Source organism: Bombina bombina, chromosome 3, assembly GCF_027579735.1.
Source record: "Bombina bombina isolate aBomBom1 chromosome 3, aBomBom1.pri, whole genome shotgun sequence".
Lineage (NCBI taxonomy): Eukaryota > Metazoa > Chordata > Amphibia > Anura > Bombinatoridae > Bombina > Bombina bombina.
The window spans coordinates 168,542,105-168,564,304 of NC_069501.1; positions in this window are offsets into that span (position 1 = coordinate 168,542,105).

A 22,200-nucleotide genomic window follows, 5' to 3' on the forward strand; every position below is an offset into this window, starting at 1 on the left:
GTGTCTAGTAAATGTTGGCAGCTAGGCTGGTCATGTTTTTCTGCATTTTAAAAAAAGTTTCTTTTTCAAATTAGTTACTTGTATTACTTTATACAGTGCATGGTTATGCATATGAGATTCCTATGTCATCCTTATGATAACCTTAATAACAGTATATCTAACATTCCTCCAAGTTCAAAAGGGGGGTTGAACTAGGAACTATTTTCCTATTTAGACCAGAGATAGGCCATTTACCCACTCTTCCCCTCCTTGGATTCCTGTAAGTTACACCTTCCTTGTGAAGTCAGAAGTTAAATGTACTGCAACACGTTTTTGTTATAATTACATTCTGTTCCAGGGCTTATGGTAATTTATGTTGCTGTTTTAGAGATTAATATCAGATCTTAGATACCAGGGACAGATCACACATGCCAATAATTTATTTATGGTATTATAATCACTCACTTCTGTTTATCATTTACAATATTTTATATTTATTATAATATATATATATATATATATATATATATACATACATACAGCATTCCAAACAGTATTCTAAACAGCAGATCTACCCACCGAGTGTCAGCTACCTGGGTGCAATTATGTAATAACATATACTGTAACCACAATGAAATGCACTCTCAGGCAATTTTGGATATCAAATAGCCAAAAAATGTATTAACGTTTCGGGGAAGTAAATTTCCCCAAAACGTTAATACATTTTTTGGCTGTTTGATATCCAAAATTGCCTGAGAGTACATTTAATTGCAGTTATATAACAGATGACCCACAGATGCTCAATACGGTTTAGGTCTGGAAACATGCTTGGCCAATCCATCAACTTTACCCTCAGCTTCTTTAGCAAGGCAGTGGTTGTCATGGATGTGTGTTTGTCGTTGTTATCATGTTGGAATACTGCCCTGCGGCCCAGTCTCTGAAGGGGGGGATTATGCTCTGCTTCAGTATGTCACAGTACATGTTGGCATTCATGGTTCCCTCAATGAGCTGTAGCTCCCCACTGCTGGCAGCACTCATGCAGGCCCAGATCATGAAACCCCACCATTATACTAGACTGTAGGCAAGACACACTTGTCTTTGTACTTCTCACCTGGTTGCCACCACACATGCTTGACACATCTGAACCAAATAAATGTATCTTAGTCTCATCAGACCATAGGACATGGTTCCAGTAATCCATGTCCTTAGTCAGCTTGTCTTCAGCAAACTGTTTCAGACTTTCTTGTGCATCATCTTTAGAGGAGGCTTCCTTGTGGGATGACTGCCATGCAGACCAATTTGATGCAGTGTGCGGCGTATGGTCTGAGCACTGACAGGCTGACCCCCCACCCCTTCAACCTCTGCAGCAATGCTGGCAGCACTCATACGTCTATTTCCCAAAGACAACCTCTGGATATGACTCTGAGCATGTGCACTCAGCTTCTTTGGACGACCATGGCGAGACCTGTTCTGAGTGGAACCTGTCCTGTGAAACTGCTTTATGGTCTTTCCCACCGTGCTGCAGTTCAGTTTCAGGGTCTTGGCAATCTTCTTATAGCCTAGGCCATCTTTTTGTAGAGCAACAATTCTTTTTTTCAGATCATCAGAGAGTTCTTTGCCATGAGGTGTCATATTGAACTTTCAGTGACCAATATGAGAGAGCGATAACACCAAATTTAACATACCTGCTCTCCATTCACACTTGAGACCTTGTAACACTAATGAGTCACATGACACCAGGGAGGAAAAATATCTAATTGGGCCCAATTTGGGCATTTCCTCTTAGGGGTGTACTCACTTTTGTTGCCAAAGGTTTAGACATTAATGGCTGTGTGTTGAGTTATTTTGAGGGGACAGCAAATTTACACTGTTATACAGGCTGCACACTCACTACTTTACATTGTAGCATTCTAGCAAAGTGTCACTTCTTCAGTGCTGTCACATGAAAAGATATAATAAAATATTTACAAAAATGTGAGGGGTGTACTCAATTTTGTGGGATACTGTATATATATATATATATATATATATATATATATATATATATATATATATATATATATATATATATATATATATATATATATATATATATATATATATATACTGTATATATCCCCAGCTCTTGTTATTGATTGTATAAAATGTCATTCTCCCTGCTTATTATCTCTTGTATTTTGAGAACTTAAATCCTCTAGAAAGGCTATAAATACACCTTAGAGTATGAGATAACTTAAATAAGGGATTTATAAATGTTAAAATTGAGAGGCAACATTGGATTTTTTTGTGTGCTGGTAAATACCTTTTAACATACACATTTTTATAGAAATAGATAAGTAAAAAATAAATACATACATAAGCAATCCCTGATCCAGACATACAACCTTGCTTCTGCTCTTTCAGCTCTCAGGCAACAGATCTGGATCCACAAACATATTAGGCAATTATTGAATTGTTGTCTGAATCAGTGTCAATGTGCTACCCTGACTCATATACCCACTGCTAAGGAATTTGGTGGATCTTTATAAACAGATTATTATGATTATTATTATTATTAATAATAATAATAATAAATATAGCTGCAAGCAGCAATAGAGGTGGCCAGCACATTATTTTTGCAATGCCATATAAGTAGTTATGTCACAAAATAAAGCTATATAACAACTGTTTACAGTTCTAACATAAGCATTTGGAAAAAAAACACATTTTCGAAATGTTTGCATTTTTTAAAATGGCTGCCACACCATATGACCTATACTTTCAACATGAACAAATGTAACTCTAGGTGACAATATATGGTTATACAGCAAATTTCACAGCTTTAACATAAGCGGTTGGAAAGAAAACACAGTTTCAAAATTTTTGCGTAAACCAATATGGCTGCCACAGCTTGTGACTAATTCCTTCAACATGAACAACTGTGACTCTAGGTCACAATATAAGACTGTACAGCTAATTTCACAGATCTTACATAAGCGGTTGCAGAGAAAATAGGCTTTCGAAATTTTCGCGTTAACCAAGATGGCTGCCCAATCATAAGATATACAGCCTCTATATTATGCACAATAGTGCTCACTATAGATGTCAATAAACATGGCAAAAATAAAGCATTTTTGTAAAACAGTTTTTGTTTTATTATGAATTTAAATATATCGTTAAGCAATTTTGAACAATTCAAAATGGCTGCCAAACCACATGACGTATCAACTTCTCTTGAACAAATCTGAATGTTAGCCATAAGATAACTCTATAAACAAAATTTCAAGTCTGTCCCATAAGCGGTTACGGAGAAGAAGATTTTTATAGTTTTTAAAAATGGCGCATACGAAACAAAATGGCCGCCAAGCTATGCAATGTATGGCTTTCAAATTGCACATATTAATGCTCACTATAGACCTCTACAATTTGCAGAAGTTTTATGAAAATTTGAAAATGTTTTATTTCATGAAGGCGACTGCGCAATGCGAATTTTAACTGCAATATTGTCCTTAAAGGTTATGACTATATGTAATCATGTGTCTATTACACTGTAATATTGCTAAATATTGTAAAACTAATGTATAAAGTGCAAAATTACGCAATTAAATGGCGATAAAAAGGTTAATGTCTCACAGCAGCCATGTTGATTATTGAAAAAAATCGCAATTTTAACAATCTTGGTAGAGGACCTTGCAAGGAGCATACGTGCAAAATTGCGCTTTATTGCACTAAGCAGTTTAAGAGAATAAGATGTTTAAAGATTTTCGCAAAATGCAAGATGGTTGCTACATCATGTAACCAAGTCACTTCTGTTGAGCAATGGAAAATCTAGGTCATAGCATCACTAAGCTCAGCAAGTTTCAAAGTTGCAACATAAGCAGTTCCAGAGCTAAAGATTATTAAGCAGTTCTCGAAATTTGTCGCAAAAAACAATATGGCTGCGTAACCTTATGACCTATGAGTTCAATATTGCATGAGATGTAGCATAGCAATAGGCTGTACCAGCATACCTGATTTCAAGAGTTTAGCATAAGTAATTTGTGTTTTGTGAGCAATTGACTCAAAAGAGGAAGTATTGAATTACAAATAATTACGATAAACATAAAACCGATATTGCTGCCGCATCATGTGACTGATTCTCTCCTAATGAGCAATTATGAATCTAGGTAACAATATAAGACTGTACAGCAAATTTCACAGTTCTTACATAAGCGGTTGCAGAGAAAATAGACTTTCAAAATGTTCGCGTAAACCAAGATGGCTGCCTGATCGTAAGATAAACAGCCTCCATATTACACACAATAGTGCTCACTATAGATATCAATAAACATGGCAAAAATAAAGCATTTTTGTAAAACGGTTTTTGTTTTATTATTAATTTAAATATATCGTTAAGCAATTTTGAACAATTCAAAATGGCTGCCAAACCACATGACGTATCAACTTCTCTTGAACAAATCTGAATGTTAGTCATAAGATAACTATAAACAAAATTTCAAGTCTGTCCCATAAGCGGTTTCGGAGAAAAAGATTTTTATAGTTTGTAAAAATGGCGCATACAAAACAAAATGGCCGCCAAGCTATGCAATGTATGGCTTTCAAATTGCACATACTAATGCTCACTATAGACCTCTACAATTTGCAGAAGTTTAATGAAAATTTGCAAATGTTTTATTTCACGAAGGCGATTGCGCAATGCAAATTTTAACTGCAATATTGTCTTTAAGGGTTATGACTATGTGTAATCATGTGTCTATTACACTGTAATATTGTTAAATATTGTAAAACTAATGTATACAGTGCAAAATTACGCAATTAAATGGAGATAAAAAGGTTAATGTCTCACAGCAGCCATGTTGATTATGGAAAAATCGCAGTTTGAACAAACTTGATAGAGGACCTTGCAAGGAGCATATGTGCAAAATTGCGCGTCATTGCACTAAGCGGTTTAGGAGAAGAATATGTTTGAATATTTTCACAAAATGCAAGATGGCTGCCACATCATGTGACCAAGGCACTTCTCTTGAGCAATAGCAATTTCAGGTCATAGTAGCACTAAGCACAGCGAGTTTCAAAGTTGTAACATAAGCAGTTTCAGAGCTAAAGATTTTTAAGCATTTGTCGAAATTTTTTCGCAAAAAGCAATATGGCTGCTAGAGCATGTGACCTATGAGTTCAATTTTGCATGAAATGTAGCACAGCAATAAGCTGTACCAGCATACCTGATTTTAAGAGCTTTGCAAAAACAGTTAAGCAGTTATGGGCAATTGAATACAAAGCTTGGCGGAATAAAAAGAATAATAATAATAATAATAATAATCCGATTTTAAAAAGAATAATAATAATAATAATAATCCGAACAATAACAATAGGTTGTCCTGCAACTTTGTTGCTGGCCACCTAATAATAATCTATACAATACAATACTAACTTACATAAATGTTATCAAGTAGCAGAAAGCAGGAGGAGCCTAAAAGGGGGGGGGGGGGACATGTTATACATTGCAGATGGTAATTAAGTGTGGTAATTAAGTGTTTCACATATAACATCTTGTAGCCTGCATATACATGGCTTGGATAGGCATACAATGCAATGCAGGGAAAATGCAGTATATGTAGAGAATCTTATACAATATACTGGAGTATTACATTTTGGCCCCAGGGTCCCATTATTGACAACTCATAGAGGGATATTAATTTTTTTTAAATGTCTTAGATAATCTCACCAGAGCAGAGAGATTTTGATTATCAGGCCCAAAGTGAGCACTGCATTCCAAGACCTGCATTCAATGGATATGGCCTTTAATAATGTGTTTATGTGCTGTATATTATATTCCTTGTTTGGGCTTTTTTGGAAAAAATATAAATGAGATGCTGTCCTAAATCAGCTATTAAAATGAAGCATGTTGCAGGGTTGGCGTTCTAGAACCTGCAGAATGATCTCCAGCCTGTCTGAATCTAGTAAAAGCTATCACTGCTCTGTGCACAATCAGTTAAACATTGTGCCTGTGCAGAGTTCCAGTAGTTTCATGATCCAATATTTGCCATAGATACATCCGCCAACTCTTTGAGCAGGCATGGTGTTTGAATGCTGGTGCACAGGGCATGCACAGAATATCACAACAATTATTTTATTCAAATTTTAAATGCATTTCTGCAAGTCTCAGTTTTGATTATTATATAAGTGATCATTATATGACCCATCAAAAGTTTTTTTTTTTTTTCTTATTTTTATTTAATACTGTTTCTTTAAAATGACATTTAACAATCTTGATAAATTGTCACATTTTACAATACTGTTTTAATTAGTTTCAACTGCAGCAAGAGTTAAACTAAATAGAATCCTTTCTGATGCAACAAAGACCATTAAAAATGAATTCTCCGTATTGTATGAATAATTACATCTTTACTGAACTTGATAAAATACATACAATGGCCACATCTAGCCGTTTTCACTGTGCCAATTCATTGTCTAGCTTTTCTGCATCACAATTATGCTGTACCAAACCAATGAGGGGAAAAAGAGCATTCATCTGTAAGATAATGTGTCCTCAGGTAGAAATATTAGTTTTCTATGCAACACAGCTATGTGTGATCTGAATGTTGCATTTTACGTGTGTGGGTTTAGTCTCTACACAAGAGAAATAACAATAGTTTGTTTATGCTTCATTCTGCGCTTTTCACTCAATACCTGCACTTTAAAGCAGGCTATGCAATTTGTTTTAAGCTTATAAAGAAAAACCGTATGTCCAACTCTTCCTGTAATCAAGAAATAATGCCACAATTAAATCAATTGAAAAAACACTGCATATTTTAAAGTCGGCAGGCAACTGCCATCTTCTGATCAAAATGAAAACATCAGCAGTTTATTGAAATATATGCCATCTATATGACTCACAATTCAAATATCCATTCTTGTTTACAGTGTGAGGTTTTTAATTTATTTATGTATGAGGAGAGCTATGAAACTGGAAGAATGTTATGCTTCATTTTTTATAATTATTCATTGGTTTTAGCTATGCAAAACATTTTATTTTGCTTGGCAGGTATATTTTTAATATTCCAATTGACAAAATGCATAAAACATGCATTATCTTTTTTTTCTGTATGTTGTAGTTGAAGTGTTAAAGCCTGAAACAGTTTCGAAAGCTGCAGTGAATGTGTTAAGACTGTTAATGAAGCAACAGAATCGGAGGACCAAATTAGCTCTCACACCCACACTGTGGAAAATACAGGAACTGTCTGATAGAATTGCATCATAGCTTTTACCTGGGGAAGCTAACATTATATTCATTTGAATTGATGAAATTGGAAAGACAGGTGCACCCACAGGACATTTTAAAACCATGTACCTACATAATTTGCTTGTAAAAATGAAATTTGAGTATGTATCCAAAGAAAGAAAAAAACAGCATTTGCATCTTAAATTTTATAAGAAATTCATTGTAAGATCTGAAAGATACATATTCCATTTTGTTAGTATCCTATATAATTTCTATTAAGATTTATAACAGACATACTATCCAATGTGCGCAAATCATAGCAATGTCTTGGGACTTGAATGAGCATCATGTCCAAGTAGATATTATAAATATCAGAGTCAATGTTTTTGTACCAAATGCACTATGGGCCTTCTCAAGATGTTAATCATGTCAAGTTTTCTGTTGATCAATTTTCTTTATAGAAAGTAAACAACATGCAATCAAATCTGAACTAAAACAAAATATATCTCACTTTTTCAGATATATACAATGATTTGATTTTAGCTTCCAGGGCCAGAAGGGAAAATAAAGAAAAAACAAATATATACTGAAGCTGAGAATCCAACAACGGTTTGTGTCAGGTTCATGTCTAGGATACTTAGGAAACCCACAGTTGGTTTTCTTTCTCCTGGTGAGACTCTTATGTTGGAGATAAGATGAACAAGTCATCTGTATGCAGTAGATATTTGATCTCTGTCCCATTAATATTTAATTATTTGTCCGGAGGCTGTAGCTATATCCTACTCTGCTAGAATTATACGTCTGACTTTGAATTGTCTATATTCATTGAAGATAACAACTGGTCAAATTTGTTGACTTGTTGAATTAATTAAGCGATTGATTTCTACCCAAAATGTGACTGTGCCAAATAACTTGTTGAGATAATGTAGCTTTTTAACAGCTCCCAGAAAGTTTGATTACAATAAAACTTCATTTTTATTGGTTGACTGCTGTGCAACACCTTCCAATGTATGAACAGTTAAGAATATTCTCAGAATTTCATATTTACTGTATTATAATCAGTTATAATTAATTATATTTTACTATACTTACAGCATCGCTTCAGTTTGTCTTTGATTCTGAGCAAACCTAGGGCACCGGATAAGTAGATAATTTTTTGTAGCAGTCATTTTCAGCACTAATATTAATGCTAGTACATACATTATTATTGGTTTTAAAGCACTTATTCTAAAGAAAGCATGTTATGAGGAGATAAAATATATATTAAATAAAAAGCAAAGGTTTTGAAATACCAAATATTTTTTCATTCAGACGACTTTATACTAGAATTTTGTGTTGCTCAAATATTATTATGATTTAAATATTATTTTTGTATTATTTATCCAGTGTATATATATATATATATATATATATATATATATATATATATATATATATATATATATACATATACTGTATATATATATATATATATATATATATATATATATAAAATATATATCCATTGCACCCTACAAATAATCTGTCAAATTATCTTTTGAGTGCCAGTTTGTTCGTTTATATGAGCTAACTGATTTTCCTAGAGGTGTTTTTTGTTGTTACTATTATCTATTTTGAATTTTTTTGGATTTAATTCCAAGATCCCAAAGTGAGACAAATGCATCAGTTGCTAACAGCCAGGAACCGGGAAACATTGTACAAAGCAAGGAAGATCTGTCTGCTTATACAGATGAAGATGCTAAAATCATAGATTGCTAATCCTTAAGAAAAGGGAGGTTTATTTTCAATTAGACACTAATTATTTAGTTGACTACTTTAAAAGAAAAATGATACCCAAAGGGTTTAAGATAAAATCACCTACCATAAGGCACAACAACACAGAGTTTTGTAGGAAATGGTGCAGTATTTCTAATAAGTGTTTCTTTGATTGGATATTGCTAGTAATAGATGAGGTTACATGTCTTAAGTCATAATTTAAAATTTGATATAGACAAATTAGAAGAAGATAAATTGATTTAGAGAGGACAATAGTGAGAACTGGTTAGCAAAACTCAATATGCAGATTGACAGATATAAACAGGATCTGGTAAAGTTAAAAAAACAAAAAAATGGCATGCTTTAGAAACAAATTATAGAAGAAAAAAATGTATACCTGTGGTTGAGTGGTAAACCCTCTCCATATACACATCAATAGAAGGAGGGAGGAACACGCAAGCCTTTTACCACTATTAATAGCAGTGGAGATTCTAGAAATTCTGACATAAGAAGTTGACCAAACCCATATTCACAGAAAAGACAGGGTGTGTAAACTAGATCTCAAATACTTTAAAAAAAAGAAGTAAAACCCTCATCAGAAGAGGAGCATGGCAAGTAAAGTGTGAGTAATGAAGACTTAGAGAACATATTTGTTTATCTCAGCCATAGGACCCTTGATAAATCTGAATTAAGTTTGTTAAATAAGGTCTCAGCTTTGCTCCCAACCACTCAGTTGGATTATTTTGGGTTTCTAGTTGATATAAATATGTTCCAACTTAAATATATGTGACTATTTCAAAGATAAACCAAATACTGCAAGTCATGTACTTCATAGAAAATGTACATATAAACCATATAATACACACACACAGGGGCTGATTTATGAAAGTGCAAGCAGACATGATACAATGTAGCGTATGCTGTCGGTATTTATCATTGCACAAGCAGTTATTGTGAACTGCTTGTGCAATGCTGCTCCCTGCAGATTCGCAGACAATCATCCGCTAGCAGGGGGTGTCAATCAGTCTGATCATATAGGATCGAGCAGATTGATGTCCGCAGCCTCAGAGCAGGTGGACAAGTTATGGAACAGTGCTCTTAAGACCGCTGCTTCATAACTGCTGTTTCCGGTGAGCCTGAAGGCTTGCCGCGGAAACAGGGGCATCAAGCTGAATTTGAAACTTGATCATTCGGCCCCTTTGCCATTAAAATTTAATACAGCTAGCTCTTGAATATTTTAGTAATAATCCATCTTTTTTACTTTGCACTGTCGAAAAGGGCGGTGTAATAGACCTTCTTGATTTTGATTCTTACCAACAGGAATTATAAGGGCATTTGAATGACACTAACACATATAAAACATTACTTGGTAATCCAACTACACAATATAAATTTGATAGATAATATTCTACTAAAAGATTACAATCAGGGATACCTAGGCCCTTCTGCCATAGGATCTCTTTATCAAAATATATCACAATATATTGATTTTTTTTTAACTAAAATTGTATCCGAAATGCCAGCTTTTTTATTAGATTCAAATGAGCCTATCAATATTTTGGACCAAAGTGTATTTCCATTAAACGTTCTTATGGCCACTCTTGACGTTAACAGTCTATATCTAATTATACCCCACAAAGAGCTAGATTGCGAGTAGAGCGGTAGTTTGCGCTCATGCTCATGTGTTAACTCTGCTAGACTTTTGGGTCGATCTATTAAATAGCAGATGCTGTATTGAAGCCCAATTGTTTCAGGTCTGCCTGAAATGAAAGTTAAGAAGCAGCGGTCATAAAACCGCTGCTCCTTAACTTCTCTGCCACCTTTTAGGTGAAGGACTGAAATCATTCCAATCCGATATGATAGTGAGCAGGGGCGGCATTGCACAAGCATTTCACCACAAATGCTTGTGCAATGTTAAATGCCGACAGCGTATGCTGTCAGTTTTTAGTAAGGTTGAGCGGACATGATTCGCTACAGCGAATCATGTCTGCTCAACCATTAATAAATCTACCCCTTTGGGTGCTTGTATTATAAGTTGAAAGTAAAATGTTTTTGCTTGTGCGTGCAAAAAGCCAAACTTCGAATATCACCACTGCGTTAACATATACCCCCATAGACTTCAACGGAGTGCGAAAAATAAAAAAAATAAACCATTACACCCTAACACGTGAACAAACCCAATCACATTTTTCAAGTGCGCTAACCTGACATGAAATATTACCATTTCAAATTCCAATGTTCTTCACATAGCAGAATATGTTCTTTTTATTCTTAAATAAATATCTGTATATGTCTGATGTTTTTTGTTTTTTTTTGGTAAAATAATAGATTAAGATATAATGATATATTAATAGGAATATCTTTTTTAAAAATACTTAGAACATATTCCCCTATGTGAAGAACATTGAAATGTGAAATATTTACAGTAAATATAAAGTTAAACACTCTACAAAATATAAATAATGCATAAATAGGATTTTACATGTTTTCAGTCACTGAACTTCAAAGGGCTTCAATTCTCATATATATATATAAATATATATATATACATATTTATATGTTTATATGTGTGTATAGTCTGTAAATACAGATATACACATATAAATATATATATATATATATATATATATATATATATATATATATATATATATATATATATATATATATATATATATATATATATATATAGCTGAACACAAAACTGGTCTTTCCACAAAATTGTTTTACTGTGAAAGTAGTGATGTTTCGGGGACCTTGTCTGAGGAAGGGGATACTTTGTCCCCGAAACATCACTACTTTCAAAGTATTTTTTTTTTTGTTGGAAAGACTAGTAAATGGCAGTTTTGTGTTCAGCTATATTTAATTACACTAGCACCCTGGCAGTTGATATACTGAGTGAGAGTGCTCTCCCTTGTTACTATATATTTACAGTATTTATATATATATATATATATATATATATATATATATATATATATATATATATATACACATATTTAGACATGTATATGTATCTCTATGTTAAAGCCATTTGCAGTCCTTTTTTTCTAACACCTGAGACCTCATATATTTGAGCCCTTATAACTTTTTTAGCAATTTAAAAAAAAAAAAAAATATTAGATAGTGTTATTATGAGTGTAATTATACTTTAAATGTATTTTTGATGTTTTTGTAGAACTTTTTAGTCTAGCATCACAGTTAACTAGAGCAGTGTTTTTCAACCAGTGTGCCGTGGCACACTAGTGTGCCGTGAGAGATCCTCAGGTGTGCCACGGCAGACTGACAACAGTGTGACATATTTTTTAAACTTTGCTTGTTTTTTTACTCCCAGTGCAGGGGTAGTTTGTAGGAGGCATGGCATAACAGCACAATATATACAGTATGTGTGTGTTTGTGTGTATGTGTATATATATATATGCTGTATTAGGCTAAAATGTGTGATTTTTTTTTAAATTTTGGGATGGTGGTGTGCCACAGGATTTTTTAATGTAAAAAAGTGTGCCATGGCAAAAAAAAAAGGTTAAAAATCACTGAACTAGAGCTCTGAAGTCGCTATATCCCGACACACTTTAAATTCAATTGCGCTCAAGTGAAAGTGTTCACTTTCAACTTTTAATACGCACGCTATTTATGACACATGCAAAGACATTTTTTCATTAGTTCATGTGTTTCATATAGATAACTGTAGCTCAGACATGTGAATTTACCGAGGAGTGAGTACTTATTGGCTAAAATGCTAGTTGTATAGCATATATACTTTCTATACATAATTATGTATATTTAAACTACATGCATAATAGGAAGCACTATGTATTTGAATTGGAATGGTTATTTATTGTATTTATGCTGACACACAGAATGGGTGGGGTTTAGGATTTATAAGGGTTGTTGTTTGGTTATTGAACCGCAGCTTTTGTTGGTTGATGAGCTGGTCTTGAGAAAGACGCGTTGACCTTTGTTATAATGCATTTGGATTAATAAATTTTTTATTTCTGTAATTCCTGTTAGTGCCTTATCTAGTTCTTTTTAGTTCTTAGGTCATTCTTTTTGGGCATATTTTGACAACCTTATTTATATGTTAACTCCTTATTTCCTATGGGATTTTTGTTTTGCTTTTTGCTGTATCACCATTTGTTTCAAAGAAAACACAAAATTAATGATTAGTCAAAATGTGAATACACATGTCTAGTTTTTAAACAACTTTCCAATTTACTTTTATCATCACATTTGCTGTGTTCTCTTGTTATTCTTTGTTGAAAGCCAAACCTAGTAAGGCTTATATGCTGATTTAAAGTGCTTAAAGGCTGCCTCTTATTTTGATAGTTTTTCACAGTTAGACACTGCTACTTCATATGTGCCATATAGATAACATTGTGCTCACTTCCATGGAGTACATTTATGAGTCATCACTGAATGGCTAAAATGCAAGTCTGTAAAAAGAACTGAGATAAGGGGACAGTCTGCAGAGGCTTAGATACAAGGTAATCACAAAGGTAAAAAGTATATTAATATAACTGTGTTTGTTATGCAAAACTGGGGAACAGGTAATAAAGGCATTATCTTTTTTTTTTTTTTAAACAATAAAAATGTTAGTGTAGATTGTCCCTTTAAATCTGATAACAACTTTTCTTAGATCTGACACAGGAGGGAAAACATACATTACAGAACTTTTGGCATAACATTTCACATCATAATAGTCTAGCTAGAGGATTTTAAATGCTCAGTTAATTTCCAATAAGTGCCATCAATGTAATTCAAAAACTCTTACTAGGTTGCCCTCTGAATCATATAATATATGGATGACTGATGCTAACTTTGATATTTAGGTTGATCCAGACATATCCATCCAGTATATTCAGCAAACAGCAAAAATGTCTATTTTTTATGGTACAATTATTAATTTTGTTGGCTAATACTTTCTAAATAATAATTAATTTCCATGTACAAGAAATTCATCAGATTCATTTATAGGAAATAATATTGCATTCTACTGATTATGCTATTCTTGTCTTTTAATCACAAAATAAAAACATAACTATCTAAATCATGCACAGAAATCTTCTGACTCCACCAATGAATAACCCAGCCCTGCTTACTGTTCACCTTGATCGGTGTCAACAAGTCACTCCCAGATATTACTGACTCCGCCCATAGCCTACAATGGCTCCACCCACAATGTTAGGTGGTATGAGACTCCAATCTATCTGTTTTCATAAATAGTTGGTATGAGCTTTTAAAAATATTTGCTGTTGTTCAAATCAAGTAAGATTTAAAGTCTCAATTAAAAAAAGATTTAAGGATTCTTCATGATACTCAATTACTCAGAAATAGTTAAGCTATTTTGGATAGTTTTACATTGAATGTGGTAGGTAGAAATGAAGTATAAAATTAAGTAATTTTTGAGTTATGCATTAGAATATGCATGAAATTATCAAAAGGAACAATTAATTCTAAGCTTTTTAAGAAGTTAAATAAGCTGGTGGTTCTTATCTCAGTCTAAAATATTTTTTTTAAATGATCGCACCTGTATGTTACTGCACACAAACAACTCCATGAGACGTCTAGTAAGATTAGGGGATTATTAGTTACCCTACGGTAAATCACATCTTTGAAACTAATTACTGATATTAACAAATGTCGTCTTAGTCCACTATTCCATTAATATAATACTACATGAAAAATATATTCCCAGGCATACTTTGCTTGTATGGATTAAATCACAGTAATTAAAGCAAGCTAGGCTGCATTTAGTTAACCATTTTACTGTTCTTATTAATTGTCTGAGTGTTTCTCTGCAGTGCATCTAAATATTGACAGAATACCTGTTTAGGAAAATTTGGCCTTAGATCTGCTGTACAGATTAAATTAATATTTTGCTCCCGGTGGTATTACTTTTATGTTTTGACATTCCTTGTTTGCTTTTGTAATGTACTTGTCACTCTTCATTTATCTGAACAAAGAGCTACAGGCATAGGTCACTATAAAATGTTTTTCAAGTTCACTTTTGCATCTTATGAGATAATTTTATTTACTCTGTTTTTTGTATCGTAATATTGATGTAAATGGAGTGCAACAAATTGACATGACTTACAGGAAAATATTTGGATAATATATGTATAGTTAGTTAATTGTATTTCTGGTAAATAGACAGTGTTTACCTTGTGTACATTACTTCAATATATATTTTGTTAAAAAATATATTTTGGTTTAGAAATTTAGGGGCAGATTACGAGTAAAGCGCTATTTAGCGATTTTGCTTGCGTGCTGAGCTAGAAGTAAACTTTTTTTGTGAGCATTGGGATGCACTCGGATTACAAGTTAAAAGTAAAAATGTATTGCTCAAAAAGCTAGTTAGAATATCATGCGTGTGATAACCTATACCTATTCCCCCATAGAAGCAAATGGGGAAAAAACCCTAAGACTCCACTCTCACGCCAACCCAAACGCATATTCCCAAGTGTGCTAACCCAACATGAAAATATGAATATTTCACATTTCAATGTTCTTCACATAGCTGAATATGTTCTATTTATTCATGAATACATATGTTTACATATATAGCTATACCTACAGTAGATATTGAGATGATTATATACAGATATATACAGATATATATTTTTAGGAATATCTATTAAGAAAAACTTAGAAGATATTTCCCTGTGTGCTGAACATTGGAATATGAAATATTCACAGCAAATACATAGTTCAAATATTTATTAAATATTCCTCTCCTCCATTGCTATCCCCTTGAACCCCCTTATCATGTAAGCATAAGAGCTCAACTATTTCCAGGTCACTTTCATAAGAGCTGAGTACAACAGTGCGACTCTCGCAGGGCCCTCTATCCATTCGATCCCTATAAATGTTACCTTGTATACCGCCTATGTTTATAGCGCTGTGAAATCTGTTGCCGCTCTACAAATAAATGATAATAATAATAATATTGCATAAATGTTTTCATCTACTTGACAGCAAAGGGCTCCAATGCACACACACACACATATATATATACCGTATATATATATATATATATATATATATATATATATTTATATATATATAAAATATATATATATACTGTGTATATATATATATATATATATATATATATTTATATATATATACTCTATGTTTTGTGACTTTTTTGTTTCGCGAAACAGTTAACCAGAGCTCTGAGGTTGTGGTAATCATTATAGCATAAATCACGATTGTGCTCATGCTTTCACATTTACTTTCAACTTGTAATTTAACTTGCACCCAAAATAACACAAAAACCCAATATCGCTTGCATGCAAACGATAGTGCTCCACTTGTAATCTGGCCCTATATTTTTAATTATTCATAACTGAACATTTTATGGGGTACACAACTTTGAGTACCTTCAGCAGAGGGGATAAAAATAACAAAGTTTTAAACCTATGGAAATTTAGATTACAATATGGCGATGTTCATTATTTTATGTAGCCTAAAACATCAGTAAAATATTCACACATATTCTCAGGCTAATCTTTTTTTTAATACATTTTTATAACTAACATTTATTTAATGATTAATGTCCCTTTAAATAAAACATTGTGTTGACTACTAATGGTCTGGATTCAGTCCATCAGAATCCCCATGCAAAAGTATTGTATGAAAGCTTGTGGGGGGTTTTCCCTCTGTTTTGTAAGACATACAAAGAACCAATATTTCAGTTACAAAATTAATTGATTTTTAAAATATTACAACAAAATCAATTTAAAGACAATATGAGACACCATTAGATTTTAATATAAAATGTTTAGTTATGCATAATAAAATAACTTTGCAATACACTGTCATTATTTATTTTGTCCCTTTTTCGTGTAACATACCTCAGAAAATTGTGGCTTTCCTAATTCCTTACCTTGTTACATATATTCTTTTAATTTGCTTCAGCAGATGACAGCTGCAAAACTTTTTATTGTATTCTAACATTTTGACGGTGGCTAGGAAATATACACTGTCAAACAAAAGCAAAGCATGCAGTTATTTCAATTCACATATTTGCTAATTAATATTGATGATAACTGCTTAATATGTTTTTGTATTTTGTAAGTAAATGTTCTTTTGTTAAATAAAACCAACTTTTTCTGTCTAAATTGTCCAGTGATTTTCAAATTACATTTACACAGGCTTAATTAATCTTTTTTTATGCTCAACATATTTTAGCATATATTCAACTGTTATTTCATATAAATAATAGAAAATTATTTTAGGGCCCATAGTTCTTTAACTCATCAATATCAATTAATTATATGTGCTAAATATTAATACAGTGTATTTATGATTGCTTGATAAATGTGGATAACGCAATTACCCAGATTTGTAAAAATAAAATCTAACAGATTGCATGGCAACAGGTGCAACTCAGAATTGTGTTATTGAGAAAGATTTGGAGTTGTTGCTCACCATATTTGCAAGTTGTATTGGTGCTGCTATTATAATCCAAGCTAACGCCGATCCTCCGCCCACAGCTCTTGCTTTGTTTAACAGATTGATGATGAATCCATGTTCGTCCAATTGTTGTGTGCCCCCTTTGGCGTCCAGCTTGTGAGGCACACAGCGATTGGAGGAAGCCGGATCGTCATCAATGTGCTAATGAAAGCAGGAGCTGCTGGCGGTGGATTGGCGTTATGTTTACCATAACACAAATGTATTTTAAAAATTAATTGTCTTTGTAAAGTTTAATGAATAAATTAAAGTGCCCCTGTTTTTAAGATTATTTTTATATACCAGGCACTTATTCATTAAACTTTACAATCACTTTAACCTCACTGCCACCTAAAGTGTGGCAGATTTCAATCATCCCGATCAGATCTGATTGGGTAATTGACAGCTCCTGCTCACTCTGCGAGACTGGGAAGACGAGGTTTATGATAGTGAACATCATCTGCCCTGCATTTAAAAATGGAACCATTAGAACAAGTTCTTCCGTGAAGGGTACTGACATTACAGATACATCTTCCAACGGTTAGAATACTAACAAAAACTCCCTCAATAAAACAGAAAATTGAGAAATAAATGTGGTGCACCAAAACTATGATGGAATATTTATTCACAGGCAATATCTTGAAAAACTTTGTTTGTAAGTAGGTAAGTTCATGGGTATACAGTTGCATTGAAAATATTCTGAACCAAAAACTGAGTCACAAAAAAATGGCACAAAAGGGCACATTTAAAATATAGTCACTGTAAACACTTGAGATTTTTATATAAAAAACATCAATTACTAATTCTCAGAACTTGAAATGCCAACTTTTCAAAGATAACTGCTACAAAACAATGCATTTTATACTAAGTTTATGACAATAGTTAGCCTTGTTGTCTGTGGACTAAATTTTAGATTGGCTCCTCCAAATAAGGCGTTGTGGATATAAGGTGTGCAAATAAGGTGGGTGGAGTTTGGCTATTGAAAAGTAAGTGCAGTAAAAAAAGATCTTCATTTGTTTTAAAAACATTAAAATCAAGACTTGGCTGATTTGTTAATCTATAGCAGCACAACAGAATTGTCTTGCAATTACAAGGTGTACTATCTCTTCAAGGAAAAGTATAGTTGTCTTTCTATGGTGATATGAGATAAACATAGTTTAGTGCTGTTAAGGCAATTAACTCTACACACCCATTCTATTTTGCTGGACCATTTTTACAAGTTACGCATTTCTAGCACATATTTTTTCCTTATATAACAAAGACTGTATTTTTAATGTGCTAATTCTTGTATACAACATTTCTTTTGTGGTTCAGTATTTTGTTCCCTTAATAAAAACTCCACAGTAAAATAAACGTAAAATAAAAAAGAAAACTTGAAAAAATAAATTAGACAGCATTGTCAGATACACAATAGTAAGACACAGTAATAGACTCAATATAAATTCACATGTTTTACATTAGTGCAGGGAAAAAATGCCAACCATGCCTCTTGAACACCTATAGATAACTCTTTGTTCATTTCTATAATTTCTCCAAAACACCTTCTTTGTACCCAATGAGAACACTTATCCATTACAAAATGAACTTGTGAATATTTGACAATTACAAACATTTACATTAATCATCTTGCAAGCATGTTTTCAAAGATGTTGATGTTGTAATTGTTTTTCCACTTAGGAAGTCAATCTAACAAATCTGTGGAAAATATTGATGAAGAGCTCTTCGTGTATTTCAAACACAATTTTGCCCTCATAAAATAATCTATTAATCTAGGCCAGAATATGAATCAAATTAATAAATGATATCTATCGAATCATATTATTATTATTATTATTATTTGTATTATTGTGAGAGACAGACAGACAGGCAGAGACAGACAGACAGAAAATAAGAGAGTGTCCCCCACCAGAGTTCTGTAATTGCTTTTATCCTTCAGGAAGGAAGCAAACATTTCATACTTTGTATTACAGCCTTTAATCAGTAATAGACTGTTTATCTGGGGTTTCGTTGAGTTGAATTAATCTCTTAAGGCTGCTTTTTCTATCCCAAACATATATGAGATTCATGATATGACTTGTGTGAGACTTGAAGTCTCCATCCATTTAAAAAAACTAAATAAAAAAATATCTATCTATCATCTATCTTTCTATATGATGCTTCATGGTACCAACTGTTTGAAGAGTGAAGTGAAGCTATATTTTGCATTTATTTTCAAATGTCTTGAAGTCTTTCAGTAATGTAATGTGACAGCAATTTAACTTTTTTTTGTAATTAACAGTGCATATATCCAGAGCCAATGATTGTAACAGTGAGTACATCTCTACCCATAAACTTTTTATGCTGGTAATCTTTTCCAAGGTCAGGATTAAAGCATACAGCACACCAGTGTGTTGATCCTGTTATTTAATCAGCTTACAACAGGCTCACTTTTAGCTGTCAGTCATATTAACTTTCGTAATTCAGGGGAAAAAAAATCTAGTGATAACTTTTTTAACCAGCTTAATATTTACTGAATAAAATATTCCACATTCAAAGCAAAGTGTCAACAATACTTACAATAGAGATATAGTGATATTCATTTTTATGTTTTATTAAATACATTGAGAGTAACAAGTTAAGCTGTATTATTTATTTTAGTAGAGAGATTTTAAACTCTAAAACTTTATTTAAACATTAATAAACATTTTATTTAAAAGCTGTGTGTTCTTCTTTTGTATGCAGCACATACAGCGTTCCATCCATCTTCAGTTGTATTAAAGGGACACTGTACCCAATTTTTTTCTTTCGTGATTCAGATAGAGCATGACATTTTAAGCAACTTTCTAATTTACTCCTATTATCAAATTTTCTTCATTCATTTGGTATCTTTATTTGAAATGCAAGAAAGTAAGTTTAGATGCCGGCCCATTTTTGGTGATCAACCTGGGTTGTCCTTGCTGATTGGTGGATAAATTCATCCACCAATAAAAAAGTGCTGTCCATAGTTCTGAATTTAAAAAAAAGCTTAGATATCTTCTTTTTAAAATAAAGATAGCAAGAGAACGAAGAAAAATTGATAATTGGAATAAATTAGAAAGTGGTTTAAAATTGCATGCTCTATCTGAATCATGAAAGAAAAAATTTGGGTTCAGTGTCCCTTTAAGTGGGTTCTCTAGGCACTGTGGAAATGTATAAGCCGTACACTTTGTATTGCCATTGAATGAGTGGCACAGCCATGCTTCCATTGTGCAACTGAAGTAGGGAAAACAATGCTGCAAAAGCCAATCTTTTGCTGCATGTCAAATAAGATATGTAGAGTTTCCTTAAAAAATACAAATGTAATATTTAAAAAATAACCCATCAAAATTCAGTCCTGAAATATATGTATGTATGTATATATATATATATATATATATATATATATATATATATATATATATATATATATATATATATATATACACACACACACACTGTATATATGCATGTGTGTGTTTATTTATTTATTTTAATGCATATATTAATTTTCTTAATAAGCCAAAAAAATAAATGTCGCTACCTTGTGGGGAGATGTCCTTCTCAATCAAAATAGATGCAGGAGTTGCCTATACCATCCAATGGGAATTGATACACAACTGATATTGCATTAGTTTCAATTTCAATTTGTTTAAAAAAAAAAAAATTGCAGCAAGCATGTTTTCTTGATATTTAGGTGTGAACTTTTATAGGCACGGCAGACACAGTTTAAGTACAATATCCTTTAATCTGTGTTTTCTATTTTTTGAACTAATCTACCTGGATTCAGACTCAGATATCACTTCAATCCTATCCAGTTAATTGACTGAGAGAAGTACAGTTCAACATCATCTTTCCAGAGGCTTGAATGAACTGATTGAGTAATCAGTATTGATTTTTGTATCAGGGCCCAGAGGCAGTTTGGACTTGACAAACACTACACTTATGTGTAAACAAATTATAATAAATGGCTATTTTAAAATGCAGTGCATGAAGTGTGCTGTAACATATTACATTAATTAGTGTTAATGTAATTTATTAATTAGCATAATGATTTATTAATTATCTTACAACAGATGTAATTTTCTGGGAAAATATGAAGCTTCCTAAAGCAAGGAAAACAATACTTTACATTTAGGGCTTCATTTATCAAGCTGCAACCACAAGTTAAAATGCAGTAGTCTTTAGAAAAAAATATGCAAGACAGTATTATTTCTTACAAAAATGAATGCATCTCTGCCATATACAACAAGCTATTTCTGCCATAATATGTCATTCTGAAAAGAGCTGTATTATGTATGTTTTTCACACATATTTTCCACTACACTTAAAGTGAATGTAAAGTTGAATGAATGAGTGCCGGTTTTTAAAAATACTATTAAAAACAGGGCAACTTATATTCATTAAAATGTACATTGCAGCATTTTTTTAAAAATACTTACCTTTTTCTTTAGGAAACCCAGACCACCAATCCTCAGCCCGCAGCTCCTCTGTACTTACCTCAGCAATGACGAAACCGGATTCCTCCAATCATGATGGGAACCCCGGAGCGTCCATCTGGTGAGGCCACACAACGATTGGTGGAAGACGATTTTATCATTGCTTAGGTAAATACAGAGGAGCTGGGTTTTCCTAAAGAAAAAGGTAAGTATTTAAAAAAAGAAACGCTGCAATGTAAAGTTTAATGAATCAAAGTGTCCCTGTTTTTAATAGTAATTTTAAAAACCGGGCACTCATTCATTCAACTTTACATTTACTTTAATTTTGAATATCATTGCTTATATAGTATTTGGAGTGTACTACTACTTAACAGCAAT